Source organism: Pogonomyrmex barbatus, unplaced genomic scaffold (assembly GCF_055798465.1).
Source record: "Pogonomyrmex barbatus isolate J1 unplaced genomic scaffold, ASM5579846v1 scaffold5, whole genome shotgun sequence".
NCBI classification, from domain to species: domain Eukaryota; kingdom Metazoa; phylum Arthropoda; class Insecta; order Hymenoptera; family Formicidae; genus Pogonomyrmex; species Pogonomyrmex barbatus.
The window spans coordinates 1,992,452-2,003,115 of record NW_028297149.1 but is presented as its reverse complement, the minus strand read 5'-3'; the positions used below and the strand labels follow the sequence as shown (position 1 = coordinate 2,003,115).

The following is a 10,664-nucleotide window of genomic DNA, read 5'->3' as shown; positions in this document are numbered from 1 at the left end:
CCGGCCAGGGCCCGCGCCGCCAGCGCCGAGGAGCGACCATCGCCCTACGGCCTCTAGGCGAGAACAGCTAGTCGAGTTGTTCGGCGCCCTCTCGACATCCTCATCATCTGCAGACAGCCACGCGTCCGGGCCAGCGTCACGGACACCACCGCGCCCGAGCGCAGCTCCTCGGACTTGCCCGCCTAGGCCGTAACATCAACTTCCCGGCCCGTAGAGACGCACGCAGCGAGCCTTCTACCCCGCAACGGGCGAGGATCTCGTCACAGATTGCGGCGCATCGCTGCCCGTCTGCTCAAGGCTTTACTGGGCTACGCCCTGAGCTCACCAGAAGTTCATGGCGCCTCATTCCGTTGGACTTGGGGAGTATCATCAGGGGAACGCCCCGTCGAGACCACCGGCAGGCTTCGTATCATGCCGCCTCTCAGACCGAGGCTTTTCCATCCGTCGGAAACGCGCTGACGACCCATGCCAGGACCACTCACCACGGCGGGGCTGGTGCCCGCGAGAGGCGAGCGCAGCGCTTCCGAGAGGAACCTCGCGACCTAGCCACCTCCGGATGCACACCGAACATACGGGGAACGCAAACCCCCGTGCCACGCTCTTGATGTTCTCGCCGTTTTTCTTTGTACTTTGAGAATATAAAATGTATTTTTGAGATTTGCCTTATTCTGGGAACCAGCACGAAAACCTTCCTTCCCCTGTCGCCCATTCCGCTTTGCACGAACGAGAGCACCCAGCGAGCAGGTTGCGCCGGAACTGTATCAGATGCTCAACTACTACATTGGTGGACATAAGAACCACCACATTGGTGTACTACATAAAGTATAACACCATAATACAAATTGTAGAAATATAAACTATATCATTTTTAGATTATCTCAATTAACTAATCAACCAATTCTTTCATTGAAATTTACCAATCGCCTTTGTCTTTAAATTTGTCGATGAATGCGATTGATCAATTCCAATAAAGTCGCTAAAATTACCAAATTAATCAATGATGATAAAAATTATTTCAACATAAACTAAATTTAAATGTTTTATTAAAAATTAACTTCTGATTTATAATTTTATGTTGATTTCTATTATATTAAAATATTTATATTTATAATTATGATTTCTCATGTTAAACAATATATTATGAAGGATATAAAAGTGTTACTTTTTAATGGAAAATACGTTTTTTAATTATTGACGCAAATTATATCTTCTTAAAAAAATAAAACTCAAGATTCATATCTTTGATGGTTATAATCATATTATAATCATGTAGCAAACAATGTAAATATATATATATATATTATTTATAAAATATTTAACACAACAAAATAAATGATATTACAACAAACTTATTTTTTATAAAAAAATAAAAAAGTAAAAAAATTGCCAAGTGTATGCGCAGTATGTATGTACGAAGGATTATTATGAAGAATATAAAAGTGTTATTTTTTAATGGAAAACAAGTTTTCCATAAACTTTCCAATAAAATTATTAGTAAATTACTAGTAAAGTAATTTATGAAAATATTCTTTTTTTAATGTAAAACATAACAATAATCCTTTCTAAAAAATAAATCATAATTTCATGTTTTTACAATTTTAGAATTGATTTCTATCAAATAAACAATAAAAGAATACACGCATAAGTAAAAGGACAATGCAAAATTTATTATTTAATTTCTTTGTTATTTTTGTTTAATTTAATAAATTTTAACGCGAAGCATTATTTTATAAATATCAAAATTATTACATGTTTTTTATTTACAATTATCTAAATATAAAGTAATAAAATATATAGTTTAATATAAGAGATTATAATTATAAATACAGATATTTTAAATTAAAATTATAAATAAATATTTTAAAATAATTTTCATCAATTTACTCTAATAATTTAGTAATAATTTTATTGAAAAACTTTCCATTAAATTAATTTTCCATTAAAAAGTAACATTTTTATATCTTCACACACACACACACACACACACACACACACACACGCGCGCGCGCGCGCGCGCGCGCGCGCACGCACGCACGCACGCACTGTACGTACACTTGGCGACTTTTTTACTTTTTTATAAAAAGTAAGTTGAACTTACGACACATCTCTCATAACAAATTCGGTTTCCGTGACAGACGCGGAAAATCGAAACGACATATATGAACAACTTTACGTCCTACTTTCTTAGAACGAAGACAATAATCATTATGTTTGTGTTGTTGATATGTATTGACTCGTCTGTATAATAATGGTGAAATATTTTTATCCGGCAATTTACAAATTATATGTCGTAAAATAAATATAAACATTTCTTCTAGAGAAAATTCAATAATTGGTGTATTCTTAACCTAAAGAAAATCCAATAATCGGTGCATTTTTAACCCAAAGTAATAAATGTAAATGTTGAATATTTCTACTTTGATATTCTTGTCGCCAAAATGTATTACTTCTCCAATCGGATAATCTTTGAAACAAATAAAATCAAGCATTGTCTGAAACTTATTGTCGAGAAATCTCGATGTTGATACAGGATCTCTAGCAATAAGAACTGGTAAATAAAGAAGACTCATTAGACCATCTATTTATCTCACGAATATATTTGCTTAATTCATTCCACATATACTCGCTAGGACTCAATGTTAGAAACCACGTTACAGGATGTTGCGTCATACAATTTAAATCACTTCTTGATTTACGCCAATATTTTGTATTTCCGTATTTCTTAAAGTAGAAAAAATAGTACTTAAATCAGATTCTAATAAATCTTTTTGCAATGCTTCTAAATATTCTGAAGCCGTATAACGGTCTCGCAAATTAGTTATATTCAATTTATGATAAATACCACGACTTAATTGACGCATATTCGCATTATTTAATAAATAAAATAAATATTGTTGGTTTAATCTATATTGTGGATGTTTTGATTTTTATTGTTAATGTTTTGATTTTTGATATTTGATAAATTTATGATCATGAAGTTTAATTGGTCTAGTTTGTCCATTAATACCAAAGGGATATAAATCTGGAAAACACAACAGATCTAAATCTTTTTTACGGTTATTTAGGAGCAAATCTTGAATTTTTAACATTTGATATAAGTTAGTAACATATTCACGTGTTTTTTTTTTCATATAAAGGATAAATGATATATTCATAATGACCACTGTCTTCAACAATCTGAGTTAACATTGCTTTATACTGATTATTTAAAATAGTTTTAACGTTATTGTTCATTTTTCCATTGTACCTTTTGGACTCAATAATTTATGATCGTCATCCAAAACAAATTTATCATTGTTTTCTGTTTCTTGTATTTGAAATTCTGGATTATTTAATTTCTCTAAACATAATGTATCGTGAGTTTCTGGCAGTATAATATGATTATAAAGAGGATTGTTATGCTTTAACCATATTAAAACATAAATACTTTTTAAATATTTACCATTTCTTCCCAAATAATTTTGAATTTTGTCGGAATACTTCTAACTAAAATGTATAATTCATGATTATATTTATCGGTATCCTTATATAATTTGTTCCATGTTTCTTGTAAAGGAAATGGTAAATGAAAAGTTCTACCTTTTATTTTTTGTATTATTTGCCTTTGAGATAATTTTTTGTTAATAATAGTTCCCATTTTAACAACAGTTTGAAATGCCTTAGCTCTTTGTATAAGAATTTTTTCGAATGTATTAAGAGATGCTATTATTTCGGGTACATTATGAAGTACACAATGAGATTATTTAAAACACAATACGCAGGCATTAATCCGTTACGAAATTTGCGTTTACAATAATCACATATATGTTGTGAATTAATATTTTGTTTTTTTATATACGCCATTAAATTTCTCCAAATTGGAATATTTATTTGTGCTTCAAACTTATTAATGTTGGAAACATTTTTTTTGTAACAAAGTCTCTCACATGATACACAAACATATCGACGTGTGTCTATGAAGTTAAAGCTTAGTTAAAGCCTTAAATGCGTTTTTATATTTATGAATAATATCTTCATCATTCAAAACATTATCAGTAAGTTGATATTTGTATATACGATTTGCTGTTTCTTGTGCCAAAGTTATAATTTTATTTAATATATCTAAATCAGCAGAAGTTAAAGTTGTCTCTAAATTTAATATTTTTTTATAGAAATTAATTATATAATAAATTAAGCATTTAAAATACCTGACCTTTGGAAAATGAGGTGATAACAATTGAACAGGAAAAAACATTGCTTTGTAAAGAGTTATATCCATGTAACAAATATGTGTGAATTTCGAATTCCTTTTTATTGTACATTTATGAATTTTTTGTAATAATTTTGGTATTTTCTTGAAAGTGCATGTACTTATCACTCGAAGGAATGTTTCATAACGATCAATTAGAAGCGGATTTACATAATTCGTTGCATAACCATGATTTTTTTGTTTGTTCTTTCATCAAAGATAATACATTTGTATTTTGATCTTTTAAATCCACAGGTTGTGATCAAATAATAAGTAATATTAAGTGTACAAAAAAGTTCTGAGCTTTAGATTTCATACAACCAAAATAACAATTTAAATTTTATATATCTTCCCACCCTTTTGTGGTTTTAAAGTTGACATTTGGCCTTCTAAAATGCCATACGGTTTGACGTTTGATGCATATAATACCTCAAAAATCAGTAGTATTCACGATGGCAATAACAAAAGAGCATATTCGATTTTTTATCCACTTTGCGTTTTTCATCTGAAAAAAAATGCTGCTGAAGCCATTGCAATGATTTGTGCTGCATATGGAGAGAATGCTGTAAGTCATACTACATGTAAAAGATGTATCAAAAATTTCGCCAAGGAGATTTCAATCTTGAAGATGAACCGCGTGCTGGACGCCCTCAAAAGATTGAAACGGCCGAATTGCAAGTACTGCTGGATATAAACTCTGCGCAAACTGAAAAGGAGCTTGCAGAACAGCTTGATGTTATGCAGCGAACCATTTCCGTACGTTTACATACGATGGGAAAGGTTCAGAAGGAAGGCAGATGGGTTCCGCATAAATTGTCCGAAGACAACAAAAATCATCGGCGTGACACTGCACTCACTTTGCTTTCAAAGTTCCGGAAAAAAGCACAAAATCATAACAGGCGATGAAAAGTGGATTCTTTATGATAATCCTAAACGTAGAAAATCATGGGTTGATCCTTGGGTTGGATCAACCTTCGACATCGACGCCAAAGCCCAATATCCACGCCAAGAAAGTTTTGCTCTGTATCTAGTGGGATTGGAAAGGTGTGTTGTATTACGAGTTGTTACAACCGGGTGAAACAATCACGGCAGACCGCTACCAACAACAATTGACCAATTGAGCGATGCATTAGAAGAAAAGAGGCCATTTATTGGTCAAGGACGTCGTAAAGTGATCTTGCTTCATGACAATGCTCGACCACATGTTGCGAAAGCGACTCAGGACCATATCTTTGCGTTAGGCTGGGAACTTCTCCCGCACGCGGCGTATAGCTCAGACATGGCGCCTTCCGATTACTACATATTCCGGTCGCTGCAGCATCATTTGGCTGATACACATTTCGTGAGATTTGAAGAGATACGAAAATGCATTGATGACTTTATCGCTTCGAAGCCGGTGAGCTTCTATCGTCAAGGAATTCGCAAGCTACCCGAAAGATGACAAAAGGTCGTTGATGCAAACGGGGAATATTTCGCTGATTAATATTTTTTTGTTTGTTTTTGAATAAAGATTGAATTTTACAAAAAAAAATCTCAGAACTTTTTTTGTACACCTGATATATTAGTACATTTTTTTAGCACGATTATTTTCTAAATCCTTTTTGTATCGATGCATTTACTTAGCACGATTATTATGTTCAAAATTCCTTTTATATCGCATTTGCTTAATACGATTATTTACTAAGTTTTGCTCATATCGACAATTTTTAGCACAATTATTTTTTAAATCCTGTTGATATCGATAATGTTTTTTAGCACGATTATTTTCTAAATCCTGTTGATATCGATGATGTTTTTTAGCATAATTATTTTCTAAATCTTGTTGATATCGCTGACGCTTTATAGCACAATTGTTCAGATCCTGTTCATATTGATGATGTTTTTTTGTAAGATTATTTTCTAAATTTTCTTATTCTGATTTCTGATTTTCCTTATTCTGAGAATATTTAATTATATTTCTTTCAGTCTGAATATTATTGACTAGTACTTCCATAATATTGTTTGAAGCACTTTGCATTAACTGTAAAACTTCTGGGTATAAATGTTGATCTTTATTTTGAGAACACTCATTTTTATTTTGTTTATTTCTAATATTATTAATTTGTGTTAAATGTCTTTAGAAACGCTTTGCGATAACTGTATTTTCTTTGTTGTACTTTGAAATGTTAACTACATTTTATTTAATTCTTGTTTAGCATAAATATTACAACATTTTTTTAATCGGTTCGCATTCTGATGTTCCGTTTTATGTTGACGTATTGTCCGTATACAAATCGCTTCAGCTTCTTTCGCTCGTATTACTGGTAATGGAAGTACTTTTTGAACAACACCATATTGCGGGTCTTGAGGAAAATGCTTAATTACATTTGTTTCAAAAATTTTTATCAAATGCGAACGCATTAACTTATGTTCATATTTTACTTTATCAGGTTTAATGTTAAATAATCATGAAGTGGCAAAAGCTATTGAAAACATCGCAATCGCTACCATTCGGTTGATGTTGCACAGCAGGAAATTTTACAGGATTCAAAATCGTATGTTGGAAATAGCTTTCTCAAAAATTCTTCATGATATTTATGCAATATTTTACTATTTAAAGAATCATATATAAATATATTTTTTTTTATCATAATAGCTACATACCCATTGTCCTAATAAATTAGATGAATTGTGTAATATTTGTATATGCTTTTTATCTGTCGGTATAGGTTATATAATATCAAGTAATGTATTCCATCAACAGATATATTCTGAACTGTATATTCTGAACAATTTCATAAAAGATCTTGAAAATGTTCCATATGTAAGTCTGTAAGTCATTTTTCCCAATGAATAATATTTTTATTATCAAACGTTAAAATATATCTTGTCTTTACAGACATTTTATTAATAAACTTTTCAGGGCACAGCACCTCTTTCTTACAAGCGCACAGCACCCATTCCTTGTAAGCGCACAGCACTCCTTTCTTACAGGCGCACAGCACCCGTTTCTTGTAGGCGCGCAGCACCCATTCCTTATAGACGCACAGCACCCGTTCCTCGCGGGCGCACAGCATCCTTATTAATACTCAAATAATAAAAAAAAATAAAAAAGACTTACCTGTTCTTTCTTTTATTATAAGAATCTGGAAATCCTACATAAATAGGCCATAAAATTTGATTATTTGGAACATAAAAGTATATTAATGCATACCAATAAAACAGAACAGCGAAAGATCAAATACGAGCAATTAATAGATGTAATTTGAAGCAATAATAAATTATTAATCATTACAATAACAAAACTGATCACGATGATGTGACAAACGTTTCAATTTAGTCTTCATCAGTGTAAATTTTAAAAATAAATACAAGAACAGAAACATGAACGTTAATATTTTAGTTTAAAATATAAAAAAAATATCCCTCTCTCTTAATTATTATTTTTTATAGCTTTTATATTTTTCAACTAAAACATTAATGTTCATATTTATTATGTTATTTTTAATTTAAAATTTACACTCATGAAGACTAAGTAAGTCGAAACGTTCCTCATGTCATCGTGATCAATTTTGTTATTGTAACAGTTAATTGTGTTAATATGTATTAATTGTTCGTTTAGCCGTTGGCTATTCAATCTAATTTTTTCACGCGATTACCGAAATATTATATATTCGATATAATAATTCTAATTATTTTTTGCATATAAAAGTATTGAGGCAGAGTTATATTCGTTATAAATATACAAATATTAAATAATAAAAATATTGAAGTAGAGAAGACAACTATCAATCAATAATTTACGAGATATTTTATATAAAAATATTGAAGTAAAGAAGACAACTGTCAATAGTTTATGAGATACTTTATACAAAAATATTAAAGTAGAGAAGACAACTGTCAATAATTTACGAGATATTTTATATTTTATGTCAAAATATATGAATAATAATATATAAAATAATGAATAATAATATTCTTTTCATACAGAGAAACTTAAGCACTAAAACAAATAAAACAGTAAACCAACTGTATAATTATCAAGAATTACAAAGAGATAGAATTAATTATCAAGTATAATTGATCAATTTAGTTACTGTTAAGTTTACTTGTATAATAGAAATAATACGAAATACAAAGATTACAAAGATACAATAACTTAGATTTTATTTTGTAATTTGATCTCAACTATGATTGAGATTAGCTAGCTAGCAATTTCGTAAAAATTTTTTTAAAAATTAAAACTACCATATGGGTTAGAGTAAAAAGACTTCAATGAAGATACTAAGATATGTATCAGATTCTATTTTTTTAAATTTGGTATAATAAAATAACGCAATTTTTAGAGTAAGATTATAACTTGGCGCCAATTCTTGATATCAAACTTTTTATACAAATGATATCATTTGAGCTGGCAATGTGGAAGCATTTTTTTTTTTTTGTAATTAAAACTAATACCATTTGGATTAGAATAGGAAGACTCATCAATGAAAATATAAAGATCACAGAGATACTAGTACTTTTTTTTTAATTTAATCATAACTAGAATTGAATTAGATATGGTAATTTCGTAACACAATTTTGTTTAAACAATTAAAACTACTACCACATGGATTAGAATAAAGAGATTTTTCAATGAAGATATAGATATATGTACTATTCAGATTCTATTTCTTTAAAATAAAGGATAATTAAATTCTATTTTTTAACTTCCAACAGTTTTTTTCTTTCAAGTGCGCCCCTATACTTAACATCCTTATTTTCCCTTTTTTTAAAAAAATAATTTTTTATTTTTTATATACATTATACATTTTTACATTTATATCTTTATATTTACATTGACATCTTTTTTATACATATAGATTTTTTAAGTGGAAATGGCTCTCAGATTTCCTTGATGATGACTTTTATTTTTTTAATTAAATAAAATTATATTTATATAATATAACTCTTCTAGTTATTCTGCATATATACTATAATAAAAAATAAACGATATAATAAATAAAAAATATATGATCCCATTTTCAAAAAATGACCATCATTTATTTTATAAAAATATTAAGATACAGTCATTAATGTCAACCTAAAAATATAAAAATAAAAATGTCGAATGAAGTGCGTTATAAGCAGTTAGTAAGTTTTTCATGCTTGTATGATAAACTTATAAAAAAAATTAATATTATAATGATAATGTAGAATTTTTCAACATATTGAACATAATAATAAATTAATAGATTTAGTGCTATTATTTATTATTAATATTCAATATTTTTATTTATTGTGATATTAAAACGATATTTATTTACAGGAATTGTTCGAAATGACCATCATGACACTCAATACACAATTGAACAGGTCAAAGAAAATTTTTTGTAGCGTTTACAGCCATATCGGGCGTTATGATAGCAATAGCTTCTATTAGTTTATCTTTTAATTCTATGAGATCATCAATTCCTTATACACATATTCTTTTATGTAATCTCATAAAAAAAATCCATCGGAGTCAGATCTAGTAATCGAATGAGCCAACGTACAGGATTGCAACCAATCCATCGATGTAAAAATTTTTCGTTCAACGTCTGTTGAACAATACGCGAGTTATGTGGTAGTACTCCGTCTTGAAATATTATGTTTTGTTATACGTTCAATAATATATTTTTTAATAATTCTGGCAAATCGTGAATAAAAAAATTATTGTGGCGCTATTAAGTTTTACAAGCATTTCGAAAGGTCCAATCTACAATTTGATATTGAAAGCGTTATCTGTATTGTGTTTTATCGTACAAAGTTTGATTTATCATACAATATCATTATCATATAGTATAACAAATTTACTTACTATTGAATTATTCAATATACGGGCTGACAGAGTTTTACTAAAACGATGTTGATAACTTTGAACAATATATTCATCAGGATTTTCGTTGCTCTAAATATGAGAATTATGAATATTAAATACTTCACGTATAAAACAAGATAACATGATATTGTATGATTTTAAATCAAACCATGTAAAAACAAATACAAAAAATAACGCTTTTAATACAAATTTCATATTATAGATTGGATCTTTCAAAATGCCTCTAAAACTTAATAGCGCCATGTACAATAATTTTTTAATCATTTTAATTTGCCAGAATTATTAGAAAATGTATCGTTGAACGTATTCAACAAGACGAAGCGCCACCACATAACTCGCGTATTGTTTAGCAGTTGAATGAAAATTTTTATGATCTTTTATTTTATCGATATAAAATAAAAGAATATGTGTGTGAGGAATGGATTGATGATCTCACAGAACTAGAAGATAAAATAATAGCTATTGCTATCATTTTACAACCATTGCCCGATATGATTGTAAATGCTATAAGAAATCTTCTTCGATGCGTTCAATTGTGTATTGAGTGCCATGGTGGCCATTTTGAACAGCTCCTGTAAATAAATATCATTTTAATAT

The 10,664-nt window shown here is 29.7% G+C and overlaps 2 pseudogenes; both read right to left on the bottom strand.

Moving 5' to 3' along the window:
• Positions 1–2,281: 2,281 nt before the first annotated feature.
• Positions 2,282–4,490, bottom strand: LOC148935274 (uncharacterized; annotated as a pseudogene).
• A 1,543-nt stretch (positions 4,491–6,033) lies between these two features.
• On the bottom strand, positions 6,034–7,427 carry LOC148935273 (uncharacterized; annotated as a pseudogene).
• Positions 7,428–10,664: the final 3,237 nt, after the last annotated feature.